Source organism: Bombus fervidus, chromosome 4 (genome assembly GCF_041682495.2).
Source record: "Bombus fervidus isolate BK054 chromosome 4, iyBomFerv1, whole genome shotgun sequence".
Classification (NCBI taxonomy): Eukaryota; Metazoa; Arthropoda; class Insecta; order Hymenoptera; family Apidae; genus Bombus; species Bombus fervidus.
Window position 1 is genome coordinate 8,965,807 of NC_091520.1, and position 20,065 is coordinate 8,985,871.

A 20,065-nucleotide genomic window follows, 5' to 3' on the forward strand; every position below is an offset into this window, starting at 1 on the left:
TCCCATTACTGCGTTACGCTATGAAATTATCAAAAGAAAAAAAACAAATGTTAAAAGATGGAGAATTAAACAGACCGAGAGTGGAGGGTAATATTTATTACTGGAATGCAACTTGGTCCATGCGGTGCCCGAAATTTATAATCGTTGCCAGCTATCTAATCGATAATCGGTGTTCTCAAAGAATCGCCGAAAGAAACGGTTCGAAGCGAATGCACACGCGGCTGCTTTCGCGAAACCGTATCGACGCGATACCTTTTCGCGGAATAATACGAATTATACGAGCACCGAGGAAGGAGCTCGCGATACCTCGCCGAAGAATAATGTAAAATAAGTTTACGAACGGGTAATGGCCCTTTACTTTACTTTGCCATCCTTTGAGATAAGAATCTCGCAGCGGCGAATCGCGTTCCGATGCACTCTCCGAAAGCTCGCGTCGAGAGAAGCCCGCAATTATCCGAAAGAGAGATCGATGCCTGTTCCCTTATGTTCTCCCTTCCTCTTTGCTTTACTTAAGAGTTACTCTTTTTTTTTTTTTCGTCTTACTTTTCCTCCGTCTTTCCTTCTTTCTCGTCCGTTCGAAACGAAAAGAAGGATTTTTTCGTTGCTTCCTACCAGGTAAAAACGCACGCGTGACTTTATGATTTCGATATACCGTTCGACCGCCTATGCGGCTTTGAAATTCGAGAAAATGCGCCTACTCTTCTTCGTCATAGAATCCTCTTCTTATTTCAGCGTTGTGAACATAGAGGGATATGCTGGAACGAGTCAATTGGTTCTAGAAATTTCTTTGTTACAGTGTCAACTCGTTCGTACATTATACGTTACAAATGCGTACACCGCCAAAATTTGGGATCATTTTTTACATCAATATCACAGATATGTGTACCATACTCTTTTATCAAAAAGTATCTCGAGATTCTTCTTAAATTCTTCATTTCTGCCAAGCATGTTTTGACTCCAAACGTTTAGCTGATAGTACACGTACGTATATCATTCTTGTTACATCATAACCGTAAATGTGCAAGGTTTCACTTTGCCGATAAAAAAGTGGAATGTCTCTTCTCTTTGTTCTTAATCATATGAATTAAAATGATGAATGCGACGTAACGCGTTCCCCTTTCATATATGTACGATACCTATAGCAACTCCAAGATCATTATACGTGCTCTAACCAGAATTGCTATAATCTGTTGAATCCTACATCCTTCATACCTACTGTCATAAAAGGGATGATTCGTATTTACGTATAATTTGTATCAGACCCATACTCTAGAGCAAAATTACCTCCTAATACGACGATTTAAACAGCTACGTATACCATAATTCCAAAAACGTACCGAAAATCGTTACGAATAAATGTTATCGAACGTATGAAATTGTATCGTGAATAGAAAAAAGCTTGGTGTTCAATGATTGCACATACCTTCCATGTATGTGCGTTATTTTTCTCAGAGAATAAAAAATATTTACTTTTCTCTAACTCTAAGGAATTCGTTCCTTAAGAGTAATTTACCTACAGTTAAAGAAGAAATATGCAAATTCAGTAATAGGTATGACATAAGAGTTAACAACCACCAAAACCCATTAATTACTCAATTACTTGACACGACGGATCAGATCCACAGACTAAAAAGACATTACCCTTTGATTTAAACATTAGATTCAGCTAGACTCAAACATACGATAATCACTTATTATTCATGTTATAGTACCACACCAGAATAATTTACTTATAATTCTCAATGAGAATTAATTGTAAAATTCATCCAAATAAAAAAAAAAAAGAGAGAGAGTAATTTCGTTAACTTTTATCACGATGATAAACGTGCAACAACAAAATTAATAAAGCTTACGACTAGTATTGTTTCCAAATTCGCATTAGTTGCGACATTTTATTTGTGAGAGCCGTTCGTCGCAACGTAGTCCACGCTATTTTCTTAGGTTTGCAACCGCTCGGGGAATTTCTCCGCCTAGACCGTCCGTCCAATACGCAGGGGGTGTGAGAGGCTCGTATATAATAATACAGGTCGTGATCGTTTCCCCGGGCAACATTAATAGTACTTATCTTCCGTACGGCGCACACTATACGTGGTAATTATCGTCCAATCTCGGAAGGACCACCGGGTCTCTACGATATAACTCTTGCCGGTTTGCTACTTGAAGGCGTGCGTGTTCGTTTTTCGATGAATCCTCCGGCTCTCTTCGTCTTTCACCCTTTCTCCCTTCCCCTCGCCTCTTTCGATCCTTATTTTTCTTATTTCCTTCGCGTTCCTCTATATTCGTCGCTCTCTTCCACACTTTCCTGCAACTTTCCTTCTCTTTTTCGCTTTCTCGTGGAACCGAAAGACTCGAGTGAGGATCAGAGCGAAACGGAACGAGCGGGATTTAAATTTAATTTAACGCTTTCACGTACCGTCACGATAACAAGCCACTGACAGCCGATTATAATAATCATCGTAGGAGAAAAGCATCGCGCGGGGATGCGTAGCAGCCGTGCCGAACAGAGCTGTAAAGCCGGCAGATTAACCCGTCAACGTTCGCTCCGCTCGCGTTCAATCCACCGATACGGTTGTAATTTAAGCGGAAGACTTTCGGGATGGGAATCAGCCGAATAACAAGGATAATTAAATGTACACTGGCTCCGGTAATTGATATTTCGAGCAGATACGAACGCTTCCGCTCACTCGCGATTCTTCCTTGTCGAAGAGATCCAATCGTTCGATAAGTTGCTTCTTTATTTCAGTTTGGCGTCGGGTTCTCGTTTTTTCGATTGGTTTCAAAGGGTGGCAGATGATAATCTGAGAGATGATAATCGTTAAAAACATCGTTTTTAATGATACACAGGGGAATTAAGATTCTTTCTCTTGGAATCGGTGCTCTTTGTCTTATCTTGCGATTGTGCAAGCTTCGGTAATCGGAGAGAAGAAATATGGTAGTTTTAATTCGTTGGTTATTGCTGCTTTCATCTGCGCAATAAGGAATTTAGATGTTGAGCGTGTTGAATCTACAAGTATTAGATGGTCCAAAAAATTTCTTTCATTTTATATAAGGAAAGAATGGATGCGCAATATTTTCCGTTTTATATTATTTTATTACGTATTTATTTTAGTTACGTATGATCCATTTTGTTCTATCAAAATAAGGATCACAACGCTCGACAGATTAGGTTTCATGTTTGTATAAACGTTGCATCGTTGTAAAAGACGTGTCTGTAAAAGAAAGATACTTTTCGGACAACCTAATACAAAGGTCGACGTAAATATCGAAACATTTGCAACATATTTGCAACATTGTGTAAATTCGCGAGTAAATCTCTTCAATCGAAATCGAAATCTTGTGGTTTATAAAGGTCACAATTTTTGTTTGCAAATTCTCTGACATGTTGTAAAAAGTTCTTCAGTTCCGAAATTGTAGGATTCTAGTTATTTATAAAATTGATCTCTGTGCTGATTTTACGACAATTGAAAGACGTCATAATTTTACACGATAGAATTATAATTTAAAAGAGCAGTGAATAATTGTAATAGGTCTATATTCCAGAGTATTTTATTGTTATTTTTGTATTTTATTTGTATTGTATTTATTTAGTAATATGGTAAAGAATTTTAATACAAACGTTATTGTGTAATATATTGTATAATAAATAATATATACAATCTTAGAAAATAATTATACAAAGAAAATTATAATTAACACGAGCAACGAATACTTACGAGTACGCAAGTAACGACAGTGCCCAATCATGGTCCCTAATAACGTTTACCTAAGTCCCAAAGCGATACCTTGACCGTAGAAATCGGCACGAACCGAAAAGCGAAAATCGATATTAGCGAAACAATATTTGTTCTCTTCTCTTCAAATAACTCTTGATGGACAAGGACAAGGACAAGAGAAAAAATTAGGAGGTCCATAGACCTTCACCGTGACTAGCTTTTTGACAGTGAAAATTCTTGTGAATCCATTGAATAACGTCAACAATAAGAGTTACAACGTCGTTTTAAAGTAAAGTAATCATCTTGAATGGCTCGTTGCTTGTTTAGGACGGAAGACTGTCAAGCAAACTGTCGACTAACGCGGCGTTTCCTTAAAGTCGTTGAAAATTACTGACCAATCGTTTGTTTGGACTGTGCAGGGCGTAAACGGGACAGTTATCCTAAAAACGAAGGACCCCATAAAGTGGCATAATGGACGAGCTTAAAATCATTTTGCTGCCACGACCGGACTAAATATCGTGTTTAACAGTGAAATACGGCCGGCCATGCCGGATGCAATGTAATAAAATGGTAATAAGTAGCTGCGGACACGTGCGCGTTAAATATCGTTCGGGGGTGGCTTTAGAAAGTAGTAAATAATTGGATAGTCTGGTGATCATAGACCGTGATCATGCAATATTTTCTCTTTTCTTTTTTCTCTTTTCTTGTTTTTTCTTTTTTGGACGGGACGATATTTCTATTATCGAAACGTTCAGGTAAATACATTGTAATAATTAGTCCCTTCCTCATATTTTTCGGAAAATAGAAATTACGAGTAAAATATATTTTCTCTCCGTTTGTTATATTTTGAAAATATAGATATCGGGTAAATTTAATTGCAACGTAACAAAATTTGAAGTAGCATTTACGTAATACTGTGATTATTAAATAACATCGACAGATAAACATCCATTAAAATGTTCGCTACTGAAAATCACCTTCAACAATTAAAATTGTTTACCAATATATATCATTAAATTCCGGAAAAAATTACGTCTGCCAATTGATCATGGTATTTTTATTGAAAAACTGGTTTTTCGCCATTCAAAAATGCGGACATTCGAATATTCTAATGTTTCGATAATACAATGCGACGCAAATTAGAAAAGTGCAACACATAGATTTCCATTTTAAAATATTGTTCATCAAGCTGCGAAACAGGTCTTATATCAACATCATATTGAATTTACGAACGAATTCAGCAGAACGTGTTGTAACATAATTCTTTTCGTTAATTGATTCAGCTACACGAGTGTACATATTAATGACTTTTTGATAAAGCAAGTCTCGTAGAATATTTCCATATCCATCGTTGGTCGAAATTCAGCCAGGAAAATAGGCACCTCTCCAGTCAAAGGTTTTCGCGAAACACGAAATTATCGATGGATAAATACCCATTGGCGATTCTTGAATTCAGACTGGTTTGCATTGGAAATAATTTCCACGCTCTCCATGTTCTCGTATTATTATACGAGAGTTGGAGCAAAAATAATTGTGAAAGAGTTATATTACGAAATGTTTTATTATATCCATGAATATGATCATATTTTTAGTTATAAATAAGCACACGTTCGAGGGAAAAGATGAAAATAATAGAATACTACTAAAAATAAATCGTAACCTAACTGTTACAAAAAATTATTACACATTGCTACAAATCAATACAAATTTTTAATAATTTCGCTGTTGTTAGAGTAGACAGAAAATTGATGTAGTCACGATATCTGTCATGCACACTGTGGTTAAGTTCACATGCTGCTGTTACTACAAAGCGACCAAAGTGTCCGTATACTTACGAGTACACTGCGGACTTTGACGCAAATGCGAATTTTTATTATCGTTCTTATCGTTTATCTCTAATTTCAGCCTTATCGGCCTAGAAACAGATTTCGCTTACAATTCTTTTCATTTATCCTCCCATACTTAACGTATCTACCTTACCATTGCTCCTTAGTTAACAAATTGCATATTTACCTAATCTATTTTGTTCTGTGTCTACTTTATTGCTACTTAAACCTATCCTTGGTTTTCTTCGTCTTTCCTTTTCTTTTCCAAATCCCAATTTACTGTTTCTTCGCATTATCTTCCACACTGCCAGGCTGCCTCTCAGTATCTCTACCCATCTTGTGCATTCAAATCGCACACGTTGCCTACGTTCGAGTTCGTACACCCATAAAATTAATTAAACAGTTTGAATAGATTTCATCCACTTTTGCATCTCTGCAATGTTAAATTTTCGTTGAGTAAATGCGCAAAAATTTGCAATCTAATTATCAACGGTGGTGCACGTTCGTTGAAAAACGATGCAACGAACTAAAGGATAAAGATGGGAAAGTAACCGGACACTTTTATTGCGTGGAAAAATAGAAAGGAAAGGAAGGTAAAGGAAGTGGCAATCTTTCCATCAGCGACTTCTTGCCGAAAGGTTGGTGAACCATGCAATATACAGGGTATTTATCGAGTTGCCATTAATAGTCGTGGAACACGATGTCGCGCGCACAGTTGCTTGTGCTTGAGTGGAGGCCACTTAAGAAGGCTGAGAGAAACAAGCCTCGGCAAGGTGCAAGGATATACGAAAGACGATGATCGCCGGCAGCTGTTGATGCTCGGAAGAGGACGATAGTGGGTCTAGTTCCCTCGCGCGACGAGAACCGAAGTGTTAACGACAAGCTGCTAACACGGTAGACGATAAGGGATGTGGGAGGGTGGTTTTCGAGCGCGATCCACTTGGAGAACTGGAAAACTTTCAGGCGGTTCGACAAAAAGTTGACTCGTTAAATATGAAAACCGGAAGACAACGCGAGACGTTGCACTTCGGAAGAAGAGGCGCTTCTCTATTCTTGGTCCAGGAAGCATTCGAGAGGGTGACGTGAGGATAAAAAATGGACCAGGGTGCGGCAAGTGTTTCTTTTTTGGTTTCGCGGATGGTTAGAACGATACTGTGAATATTTCTGAATTATGGTTACGTTTTTTATTTCTCAATTTATTATTTACAATGTTACTTGTTTATTGCGTGTATTTATTTCTAGAACTATATCGTTATTTTATTACAGGTGTTTCATGTCTACCCATCGTTCAGGAGGCGTCGAGAAGGGTAGAATTAACACTAGAACTACCGATAGTTAACACGAAGCTATTTCTACCAAAATCAGTCAAAATTACTGGTCTCTAAAAAATACGTAATAATAGAATATTTTTATATTTATTGATTTATTACTTTCTTACAGAAGCAATTCCATGTTATGCAGTACATTTTTGGTATTATTAATCAATCTCCGACCATGATCCCTAAACGAGGATTGGCAAATTTATAAAATTTCAGAACCAGTCATTTTGAATGGTGTGGTATTTATAATATTAGCATCTAGCGATCTAGCGATCAATCCGAAATTTTCCTGATATCTGATATCATCATATCGAATGATACGCGGTAAAAATTTTAAAAACGTGTAGGGAGTTGTACAAAACGAGGAAGCTGGTTACTTGGGGTTCGATAAACAAATTGCAGGACCCTTTTACATTTTGACAAGCACCAGTCATTTTGACTGCTATTGATACAAAATTATTTTGAATTTGAATACATAAAAAACGAAATAACATTCGTTATATTATACTTTTAGTTATTGTTGCGAAAATCATTACATCATTGCGGGGGAAAAAAATATAACATGAAGCAGGAATTTTAAAATAAAATTGTAAAACCAGTCAATTTGACTGGTGTGGTAGTTCTAGTGTTAACGAGTATTTTTCTCATGAAAATTAAATTACTATACAATCCTATCGATTATTCCGCGTGCTCTGTACCGCGTATTTCAGACCGCATGTAATCGTTAATTCAAACAAATTCAAGAAATCATCCTTGTCTTCCTTCGAAACCATTAATAACTGTATTTAGATATCTGTGCATGCTGTAAACACGAGAAGAAACGTAACGTTACATCGTCAGTCATGAACCCCTTAACAACACGTGTCGCGCTATCAATTACTATACAGAAGAATTCCAATACGAACTGGATGATCGACTAAACACAACAGGAAGATGGAAGAGGAGCGGAGAGAGAATGCGAACGTGGAAGTGGAGAAGAAAAAATCGTTAGATGGTTTTCTAGTATCGGACAGTGTTGTCGGTTTTAATGGCAGCTGAACCACTCCCATAGGCCGCAGGAGTACCTGAAATATCGATCTACACTGGGAACATCTTGAATTCTGGTACCCAGGTAGAGGCATCGTGTACACCGATTCCGAGCGGGCAAACGATAAGACTTCCTTCTGCTTCATCCTCTCTTTCCCCCTTTAGGTAGTTGGTCCTGGTCCCGGGGATCCGTGGTCGGTGTGCATCAACATCTCGTCGGCCAGCCTCTCTTCCATGCTCGCTCTCTCAAGTGGGCCAATGTGAACGGGGCTTTGTGATGGCATAACGAGCGTAGAGAGCCTCTCCCATGCCCCGTGTAATCTGGTCTTCGGGTAATTGTACGTTATACGTCCGGAGAGAGAGGCTAGCGAGAGTTTGCGAAAAATCGCGGCTCATTCGGGTACAGTCAGAAGTCCTTCTTCTCCGATGTGGTACTCGAAGAAGACGAAGAGGACGACGATGAAGAATAGAGAGAGAGAGACAGACAGACAGACAGACAGAAAGAGAGAAGGACAAGAGAGAATTGCGAGGAGGAAAGCTGCAAGGAAGAAGGCAACTACGAAGGACGATGAAGAAGAGGAAGAAGATGAAGCGAAGAAAGAGAAAGAATATACGTACAGCGAAAAGGTAAGAGAGAAACAAGAGGGGAAGCCGGTGGAAGAGGTGGATAGAAAGAGAAGGGAGAATGAAGGATGGAGAAGGAGAGAACAGTGTGTGAGAATGCTATCAGTGGACTCTTCTCGACCCGAGGACCACACCGCGAGACCACCGTGCGTGCCTTCGCCTCTCTTCGCCAATATATCCGTGATCAAACATCGAAGCGAGTGGGTAAATACGTGAGTTACTACGATCGGACCAATTTTCTTACTGTCTCGCTCGGGCCCAAATTGGAACTGTTACCGGGAACGTCACGTCGACGTTTCTTATCGGGTTGCTCGCGTCCATTGGGTTTTAGTCATCCTAGGAGCACAAACGCCGGAGAACACGAACCAGGGAGACAGATCGATGTTATAGTAAATTCTGTACGATGTGAAACAGGTTGAAATTTACGAGGGGCAAATTTCACGCGGCTACGCGATCAACGACGCGTTCGATGCGCTCGTTGGCTCTCTGATTTCAATCGCCGAATGGTTGAATTGAAGGGTGAAATAGAGTAGGGTTGGTGTCGTTCATATAGGTTTGTAAATACGGGGGTGGGTTGCTCCGATTTGATTGATCTTATGAGATTTCGATTCTCGAATCGTTATTTATTTTTCAGTTACTAACAGCATTGCAATGTATTTAGTAACGTGATACGTTGTTTAAAAATGGTAGAAGATCTTTCGTATCTGATTTTGGAAAGTTTCTACCTCAGTTTTCTAGCAACGGTGTAAGTGGAGGGATACAAATTCATAAACAATCGCATTTTAACGATCTGTTCGTTCTGACTAGATTTTTATCGTCCCGTCTAAATATCTGTAAACGATATAATTTTCTTGATGTAATCTTTACATATCTTTTCCTTGACTCAGTTCTCTCATTTAGCATCATTATTATAGCTTAGAACATTGTTTAAAAATGTCACAGGCTCACTGGCAGTATATTTCTGAAGATCTCTACCTACGTGCTACATAAGTTAAATATATTACAGCAAATCGTTACACGTGATTCGTTTCGAAAGAATCCGACTTCATTTTTGTTGTATAAATTCCGTGAAAACATTCGGGATTAAATGTCGTAGCAGATAACTACATGCGTGAAATACCGGAGACCGTGTCATTTTTCTTACCGCTTTTTCTCCATTCTTGCTTTAGTCTCCCTATAAATCAAATTCGCAAAGTAGAACAACTCTATAATACTAAAAGTCAACGTAGAATTCTTCCAGCTTGAATCAGCTTCCCTCGTTAGGGCGCACGTAATGCTAATCTTCGAACGTGACGCTTCTGAAAAAAAAACCACAGGAAATCGTAAAACATCACGACAATGGAACCGGACTACGTTTATGAGACATCGCTAAAATTATTCTTAGCACTCTGAACTATTCTTCACGCACAACTATTAAAAATGTTTCCATCCAAGTATAACAGATACAATGACGTGCAAATCATTTTTCCAGCCGCTCTATCTTTACTACTTATCCAGAAATCTCCCAACAAATGTAGCCCACAGATTGAGAATTACATCCGCGAGTTATCCCGCAACCATCCCCTATGAATTAGCCCATAATTTTATAAATTCAATCCACGTTTGATCCTTGATTTCAACAAAATAAGTTCCGTCAAACTAGCCCACAGATAACAAATACGGCTCACAACAACCACAAACGTGCAAACATTTCGATAAAAGCTTCTAACTGCTCCTAAATCTCTTGGATCACAATTGATTTTCATCTCCCGAAGGCGTTTTCCTAAGCGATAGCAGACACTAACTTGCTCGACTCGTTAGCAAAGGCGCGGCAATCGATCAGAGCTTGGTATCCATCGGATACAAAAAAGATACAAAGAGCTGCGAGCCTTAGTTAATAAAATACACCGTTAGCAGGAAACATAAACGTCGCTTTTACCCGCGTATCGGGTCCTCTTCATAAACCTCTCTCGTGTGCTTGATCTAGGAACATCGTAATAACCTCTCTCTCTCTCTCTTTCACTCTCCCTCTTTCTCTCTTGCTCCCTCTTTCTGCCTCGTGGACACTCTCGTTTCCCGGCAAGAACCGCTCGTCCAATTACTGATTAACGATCTCGCCTCCGTAGAAAATAATTATAAAAGTTCGAAGAATTCCACTTAACCCTAGGGGCGCATTGCGCGACACCGATGAAAGAAGAGGATCAACACAACCCTTTCCCCCTTCGTTCTGTCGGTTCATCGCGGCCTCAAGGTACGATCCCGACCTACGACCCTTCAGGCAAAGGTTTATACGTCGGTTTCGATCGACAAGCGGCACCCATGAGGCGATAAATCGCGTCGAAACCACCGTCCTGGCTGATACCTCAGTTCCTCTCTGATGGTCCTGTGATCATACGCGGCGTGGCTCGTTTAATGATGTGACGAGGAACGTGCGCCAGCCACGAAGAGGAACGCCACGCCGAACCAGAAACGTGTCTTCGGTTTGCCGAATGCACCGTAGCTTATCCCCCTTGGTTTCCGAGAGGGAAGCGAGTTCGCAGATGGGGTAGCATCTCCCATGGCCCGTTCGATTCAGATGGAAACGCGTCGGTGATAAATTATCGTAAGGTGCGAAGTATCATATTTTATGCGCGGCATCCTCGACGTCTACTCTCCGACGTTTCGCGCTTCCTCCTTAGGAGAGGCGCGCGTTATATTTGTTTTTGATTTTTTGCGGTTTTTTCATCTTTTATGGGTAGTGGCTATAACTTTCTGAGAGTTTGCTTTGTGTTGCTTTATAAGATTCGATCGAGAATAAGATGAAATGTTTCGAAGATTTGGTAGTTGAAATAGAGATAAGATGTTGATATTATGATTACTGATGATTAAAGCGTAGAACCTTTATCGAAAGAGATAGAATTAGTTTGTTAAACATCGTTGAAATTACCAAGTTCGTACTGCTGTAAATTTATGAGATTCCTGTAAATTGTTCATTTTAACCACCCTATTGTTAAATTGTTATATCCAGAGTTGAATTAATACGATTCTTTAGGTGAATTTCATTTCCTTGGCTTGATGTGATTTTTATGTTTAGTATACAAAAAAGGGAATATACGATAGGAATGGAAAATTGTATAAATTTTTGAAGAAATTTAGTACGCTGTGACTTGTTTATTTAATCCATAAATTAATTGGTTAAATTTAATAATCAGTTTCTTTACCGAGATAACAAACATCGATCGTTTGCATTCATGTAGGAAGTAGATGTGAATTCTCTGAGGAACTTTCCAAGATTTTCACTTGGAGATAAACATCGTAGCATATCCTGTATCGTTGAACGTGATCCAGAGCGGATTGTAATATTGGACGATTTTATAGAACGAATCAAGTTTTAACATTATTATTCTGGGAGAGGATATTGGTGAAAGTGATATTAAAATAGAAAAAGAAATTATTTGGTTATCTTAATAAAGAAAAAAGTGACTGGGTATTTCCCATTCCACACGGAGATCTCTATTCATCACCACGATATCCTGTTTTAGAATTTAAACGAGCAATCGCGGCGCGAATGAAAAATATGGTCGCGAGCTGCATGAAAGTTCGCGCGAAAGCAATTACGGAATCATGACTGAAAGCGGACGTATTGAACATCATGAACGCTGTGGCATACTAAATAACCCATACAGATAATCAAAGTGTCAAAACATTATCAAGATTCGATCTCGAACCCTTACGAAATCTTAAACAACACACGGAGTGGCAGAAACGTTTCAACAGCTGCGCTATTGATTGTTTTAAATATTCCAATCATATAATGCAATAAACAATACGTACCTAGACATGAGAATTAATCAGAATTTTAAGAGATATAAGATCAACGATGGTTATAGATTATTCGCTTTCTTGCTTTTTTAAATATGAAATGTTCGCTTGAAGAACTCTAATTTTTAGAGTCTGAAGTTCTTAATCTTGAAATTATTCACAAATACGTGTGAACAGCGAAGACGATGGCTCTTTTAAACGACCGTGTCAATCTACATTTCAAATATTCTAATTAAAAATATATAAAATTGATCATAGACTTTCGGAAGAGTTAAATTTCGTCGTTTAAATAATTCGCGACGTCCAACCATAAATCAGTATTCCATGATTAAAATCATCATGACTGTGTATCTTTGTGACAAATTATGACAGAATATTTCTAATTATTTGAAATATTCCAATTGCATGTATCAGCGTAACGATCAGTCACAATCTCGGAGCTCATAAAATCAACAGAATTTAAATACCGTTCATTTCTCGAGTTTTACAACGTCGAACAAGGTCTCGATTTCGAGAGCCGGTAATTTTCACCATCCGAAATTCTTAACCTTTAAATCATTCGTGACTCACAACCATGAAACAGTATTCGTTAAAAACGGTGATTCGAAAGAATCGTTTCGCTCGAAAAATCGTCAGAAGTCACCGATCCTTTCATTCGGACTCATCATCAGGCCGCTAGTTAGTCAAACACGGCATCAGCCGTCTCTTCTACGTGTAAGCAGAAGCGGCGTGAGCAACTTTACACCCCGGAATTATATACGAAAATTTCATCGTTCGGTAGATATTCGTGGAGCACGCGTGCAACCAGGCGGCAAATTAACCAGAGTCCATAAAAACCGGTTCGATATCCTGCCCTGTGGAGACCTTACTCGCAAACAAAGTTGGACAGAGTACAGTAAGCGAGAGGCCAGCCAGACCACGAACCGATTCCGGGCTCTGCACGTACGATTGCAAATCAACGTTCGCGCGGATCTGGCCAGGCGTTTTCCGCGCACGTACAACACGCGTTTCCTTTTACGTGGCTCACCAGCTTCGCTCCAACGTATCGCGTGTATACATTCGTGCGAACACGCACAAACATTCTTACCACCCTTGCGTGTTTATACAGGGTGTGCTGAAACTAGCTGTATAATTGCCCACGGGCTGGCTGATTCTGTGATTATTCGTGAGATCGTATTTCCGATAAGATTGTATTTTTAATATTATTGTTAGAATTTAGGTTCTAGTTACTAAGAAGAGATCTAACTCGGGAAAATACGTTACCTTCTCTATGCAATTTCTTGGATAATTTTCCGCATATTTATTTATTTATTTAAGTCTCGAACAAGCTATGCGTAGAGCAATTCTTTGGCATAATTCCTTTATTCGTAGAGCTACTAAGTTGTATTCTCGCGAAGGAATAGGTCGAATGTATGGAAAATAATCTCTTTCCTGTTGAGTTTGCTTATCGGGGGAATTGAGAGCTGGGAATTTGTGCAGTATACATTTTTGATCAAACGTTTCAATGTATATTCGCATATATTATAGAACAGTGTCTTGTCAATTGTCCACTTACATCCGAATTAATAAAGTTGTCCAAAATTCACGCCTACTTGACAATTCGTCTATCCGATTAAAATTCGTCCTAATTCCATTTCTCAAGAAAATGTAATTAGCCAACCCATGTTACGTGTCACTGGCAAAACGAATACGATTTCACGATGGTACGATGCAAATTCTAAATAGGATCTAATATCGTTGCGAGAAAGCAACAGTTTTTTCTAGTCCTCGCACCACAAAGTAGCATCGGTTCCCTCGGTTCACGAGTCATTGAGGATAGAACAAACGATTCGGAACCAGAGCGACGAAGCATCTGATCGCAATTCTTTCCAAAATCGAAGGATCATATAGAAATTTCCCATTCCACGCTTTCGACTTGCCTTCTTCCGCAACAGAGTTACCCATAGCACCACCACTTACGGAACACCCTGTATACGTGCCTCTGTACGCAGGCTGGCGGAACCCGCGCGCCAATCTTAATACCGTCATTTTTCGGATTCACCGATAATTCCGGGCAGATAGTCTCACGAAGATAAGGCAAGAACCTCCACGCAGGTGCCTCGCGGTTGATTCTCTGCTGGAGGGGTTGGGGGTGGCAGGACACGGACTTCTCGTCCGCCGTTGCATGAACAAGAATCACTGCTTACGAAACGAAAGGGAGAGCGTAGAACTACGAATAAAACGGAGATAGAGATAGATAGATGGATAGATAGATAGATAGATAGATAGATAGAGAGAGAGAGAGAGAGAGAGAGAGAGAGAGAGAGAGAGAGAGAGAGAGAGAGAGAGAGAGAGAGAGAGAGAGAGAGAGAGAGAGAGAGAGCGAGGTTAAGGTGAATCTGAAGGGAAGACAACAAGCACAGCGTATAGTCCGTATCCCTTTGTTCGACGCGTGGCAAGATAAATTCAGCTAATAAATGACCGGGGGCTATTTACCGTGGCGGTAGCGCCTCGTTATCCGGCTCAGACTCGTATATATACGCTCGCACACAGTCTCATCGTGTTTTGCAGCATTTTGAGCACGGCTCAGTATCGGTAAGAGGCCGATAAATCTTGGTGCTGGACTCCTCCAGGCTCTCTCTCTTTCTCTCTCTCTCTCTCTCTCTCTCTCTCTCTCTCTCTCTCTCACTCACTCTCTCCTTTCTTCTAAAGTCATCCCTGGTCTCCGTGAGATGTTGTTCGTTCATACTCTCTCCTCTCTGACTTTAACCCTCTGTGTCTTAGTTCCTTCCTCCTTAGTTCCTTAGAATCTTCCTCCTTCTATGAATGACATTTTTCGAATAACTGAGACTATACCAGCTTATGAGTATCCAAACTGTTTGCGGTGAATCGGTTGTAATAATTAACAAGTGAATTTTTTTAACACTTTGACTGCAACACTGAAATCACATGTTTCGCACAGGACGCCACGGGAGTATTTTTATTATTTAAAGCATATAATGGCAAAATAGTAATAAATTGATGATGTAAGACAACATTCTTCCTCAGTGGGCCGTTTATCTTATTAGTGGTTACGGGTGACCACCGTGGCGCCTTGGTAACAGTTGATAGCGACATATTATAACGAGGCTTCGTTTATTTCAACAAACCATTCGCATTCGTTATTTCGTGGTAAGCAAAACGTCCAGAATATTGTTGAAACGTGTAGAAGATATTAGCAAGGTATGTTCACACTTCTAACTTCAATTATATGATTATAAAGCAGCATTTACGATTATTTTCTAAACTGTGTTTATAATAATATTCGTAGATTATCTTTCAAAGATATGGATGCAAACACAGTGCATCGTTAGATGCAAGATTTATTCTCGTTTCTTTTTTATTGATGTTCTAATAAAAATGTTTAATTGTTCAATGGGGCACTTTTTATTTCAAAGTATCTTCTATTTATCGGTTATATTCAAAATGTCCTAACTGTCAATTTTCATTCAATTTTTACAATTGTAAGAAGTTCAAGCGCTCCAGTCACCAATGACCACCGTGGCGTCACAGGAGAACTGTGGTCGGTCATATATGACTAACGTGGCAGTCAAAGTGTTAAGGGACTCTCGTAGAAGAGGATTTTTTAAATGTGTGGGAAGTTCGTAACGTTTTTGCCATGAGCTTCTATCAAATAACGAAAAGGTTAAGAGAAATGCCATTCTAGTTCGATACTAGGCGACATCAGAGGGAAAGATGGAAAATTAGTTAGCCAAGTAAAGGCTTCTTCTTTTCTTTCTTTTAAAGGTGTAGGTACGAGACGTTTATTGCAAGCATATATGTAGTATAAAATTAGTATACAGCGTTAACGATGAATAATAAATGCTAAAGATGATTCCGCTATTTACATCTCAAATATCTCATAGCTTCCACGTACGAGACAACCGTGTCTTACTGTAACGCTAACAAAACTTCAAAATGTTCCACATAATAAACGAAATATGTTCAGAAAATGTATCTACAAGTGTTGGAATACTTTTTATGACGCTACTGTGTCTACAACGATTATAAAGAATAAAATCATTGCACTTTGATTTACCTCTAATTCTACGATTAAAATACATCTTGCCAGTCCAACCAACTGCCCTAATACTCTTAATCCTTAGCATATATAAGAAGAAGGCTCATCGCTGACAATGCTGCGATAGAAACTATTAAAATACATCATGTCAGAAATAAGCAAGTGCCTCAATACTTTTGATCGTCAGCGTATATAAGACTCAAGAATCGCGCTATAATGGACAATATCGCTGCTCGGAGCATGTAGCTTCCAGCCTTTTCCAGCTAGTGGTCAACCAAAGTACACAACTGCACACGCGACCACACACACACACACACACACACATACATGTGCAACGTAGAAGTAAAGAAAGTACTGTTATGTGCGGTACTTACGAGAGCGGGTGGGTCCTCGTCGTGAGGACTAAGCCCGCTATCGCAAGATCAGCGTCCGTCTTAATTATCGCCCTTACTATCCTCCTCTCTCTTATGCGCACTCTCGAACATCCTACGTCTGTCTCATTCGCTCTTACATTCTTCTCAGGCCGTTGTATCGCTTCGATGGAAGCGAAGCAACTCTCTGCGCTCAGAACCGTTTCGCTTCGTCGTTCTCCACGTTGGCGATCTCACGATGGTTCTCTTCTACCTTCTTCCCCACGAAGAAGCAACCTTCGTCTGCAACGCGCACCTTCAGCCGGTAGGACAATATCTCCGGCACCGGGCTGCGATACATCAGCTTGTTGCGAAGCGTGATAGGGCGAGGTGGATGGAATTCGGAAAAATCTGCGTGGAACATCCGCAGGGAGAAAACGGAGGCGATCCCAGGTGGTTGTGTCGTGTCGCGTTGTGTAGTGGATTCTAGATAAAGCGAGGTTTGCGCGGTCGAGGGAACCTTCCCAGGGAAAGGACAACGGTTATCTCGTGCTTATGATCCGCTCGTCGCGTTGATAAAACCAACCGCGGCCTGAATGGGAATCGGTGGCCGGCCAACGTTTTACGTTTCCTTGGACGATAGCCCAGTCCGCAAATTTGCTCGGTGATAAGCACCTTCTGTTTGAGCTGCGCGCTGATAAGACGATGTAGGAGGGGAAAGTTTGAGTCGGTTTTAGTCGTAGAGGACATGTTTGCAATTGTTTGTGGTTTGATTATTTCGTTGCATACATCGTTTATTGGTTTTATACTTATATTTCTACTATTTTATTTTATATTCCACTTTATTGTATCTTACATTTAAGTTTATCTATATATAATTTTTCATCGTGTTGACTGTTTGAAATCAAGTATAATATCTATTTAAAAATATATAAAAGGAAGAGAGATATTATTCTTTAAAATAGATTCAACTATAATAAATCAGAGGTAAGATTCAGTGCGAATAAATGACTGTTCTGAATATATAAACATTCGAATATTCCTCGTTCGTGAAAATTAGGACTCTTACAGGAAACGATTAAAAATTTGTAAGAGTTATTATCTTATTTGAAACTTCAAAGTTAGATCCATATATTCGATATTATGAAAAAAAACTCGTTAATTATGTACAATAAAATGAAATCCATCCCTTCTTTGTACTTATTTCCGTATTATTATTGAATTTCCACTTCATGAAAAATACAAAATTGTATAAGTATTCACTATTTAATAATCTGGGTCAATTATCATATTTCGCCTCAACAACATCGGATACGTCAATTCTTCAGAAATAAACCTCCACTTCCTCGATCAATAAAAGTTTCACCAATCAACAACAAATATTTGATGTCCTTTACTGGCGCATCCACCCAGAATACCACGAAGTCATCGAATACGACAAACGATTTGGGTTGTAACTTTTGCGAGTTTCACCGTGATTCTCTGCCACTTCAGTGAACAATCTCCAGTATAAACGTTGAGAAAAGAGGGCGGAGAACTATCGTAATCCAGTGAAATAGTATAGCACCTGCCCATTAACCGGGCCCATTCGCAATCGGAGAATTCCTGCGTTTAGGTAATTCGAACCGCACAACAGAGTCTGCGGCTTAAATATCCCGTGTCAGGCGGTTTGAACTGGCCATTCCCGAGACCGCGAACCGCCGCAAGTATTTATCCAAATTACACGACGACCGTGCCGGAATGTAGCTCCGTCTGCGACGACCCTCTCTGTGCGAAACGTTCCCCTTTCGATCGTTTTATCGTAGAAGGCGACACAAGAAGAAGAATCAAATTCAACGAGCAGTATCTCGCGGAAACAGTTGAACATTTGCAGAACACGTTTTATGAATATGCCATTATACGCGTGTTATACGAAACGCATTCTGGAAGTTCATTAATACCGTAACGAGATATCGTAATTATCATGATTTATACGTATGCATTTGTAAATATATTATTCCATTGTTCTGTGCTTAATTGATTAATTTCAACAATAATAAAAAATGATTCTCTGGTTATTCTCTCAGTTTGTACTCTTCAATGTTCGATATTTAACAATTGACTATAGTTTCTGTACTGTTGATACGAATAAATGACTTCGAGGATTTCTCTCTCATTGTCCGATAGACCAGATATATTCGATCACTATACTAGGATTTTTATACATCAATGGAAGAATTAAAAGTATAGAAATACAGAGAATAAATACAGAGATGTAAAACATATGAAATACCTAAAATATAATACCCTCCGTAATATTTCCTATGTAAAAACAATATTCTCTAAAGATTATATTTTTTTAAATATCTTCATAAAAACATAAATCTGCACAAATATTCTCAACCTACTCGTTACAATACTATTGGATACTATTGAAATTCCAGAATAGTTTATACAACGTATACGACACATCCGTAGAAGTAACCTACGATAAAGTGTCCAAATACTTTCGCCAGCCATTGTAGAAGAAACAGAAGGAAAGATAAAGCGAAACCCAAAAAGAGCACGAAAAGAGTACGAGAGAGGGCAGGTCGTTTTAATAATTCACACGGCAGCCGATACGGCCGCGGAAAATAAAGATGTAGGCCCAGGACGGCCATTTTTCCTCGTTAATTGAAGCAAGCAAACCCTTTTGCTTGGTAGATCACGATAAGCTTCGCGATCCACCAACCAAACAACGGCGAACAGGGCCCTGGTTTGTGTAGAGGAGCGGCTTCTTCGTTCGCCTTCCTCTACCGTGTACAGGCTGCTTCCTGTCCGCTAACCATTTCTCTTTCCACCGTATACGAATACACATCCTCGTGCATTGTGCACACGATAATGACGAAGAACGGGGGAAGAAAATTATCTATTATCGCTCGGGGGAGGAGTGAGGCGATTTTCGACAGGACTGGACCAACCGAAGTGGGAGAACCAACTCGGTGTCCCTTCTCCTATATATATAAAAATATAGAAATATAAATATAAAAATATAATATGTATATATATGTCGGAAATGAAAGGACATCGGGGCCTTTCTTTTGGAATTTTTGGGAAGACCCCCAACACTTTAGTCTAAACTTTTCATTATAGCTGTACTTAAATAATAAAACTTAGAAGTAGTTGTTTATGATTTAATCCGATTAAGTGTGGGCTTGGGTTCGAAGTGACACAACGGGTCGCTAAACGTAGCCACGCTCACGGGATGGACGTTTTTACCAACAGAGGTATGGAATAATTGTATATCATAGCTCTCCTTAAAAATATAGTTGGTTGGAGGAATACAGAGAGGTACGGAGAAGAGTATATAAGTGCAGTTCCACTTGGACTGAGAGGGCTAGTTGAGTTCTACTTGTACTGTGTACAAGTA

The 20,065-nt window shown here is 39.4% G+C and overlaps 1 long non-coding RNA gene across 1 annotated transcript in view; it reads right to left on the bottom strand.

Moving 5' to 3' along the window:
- Positions 1 to 9,130: 9,130 nt before the first annotated feature.
- The window catches only part of LOC139986997 (uncharacterized), a 139,401-nt gene continuing 128,466 nt past the window's right edge, over positions 9,131 to 20,065 (bottom strand). The window contains exon 3 of the long non-coding RNA XR_011799767.1: positions 9,131 to 9,806. This is a non-coding gene — a long non-coding RNA (uncharacterized lncRNA). The remainder of the gene's footprint in view (positions 9,807 to 20,065) is intronic.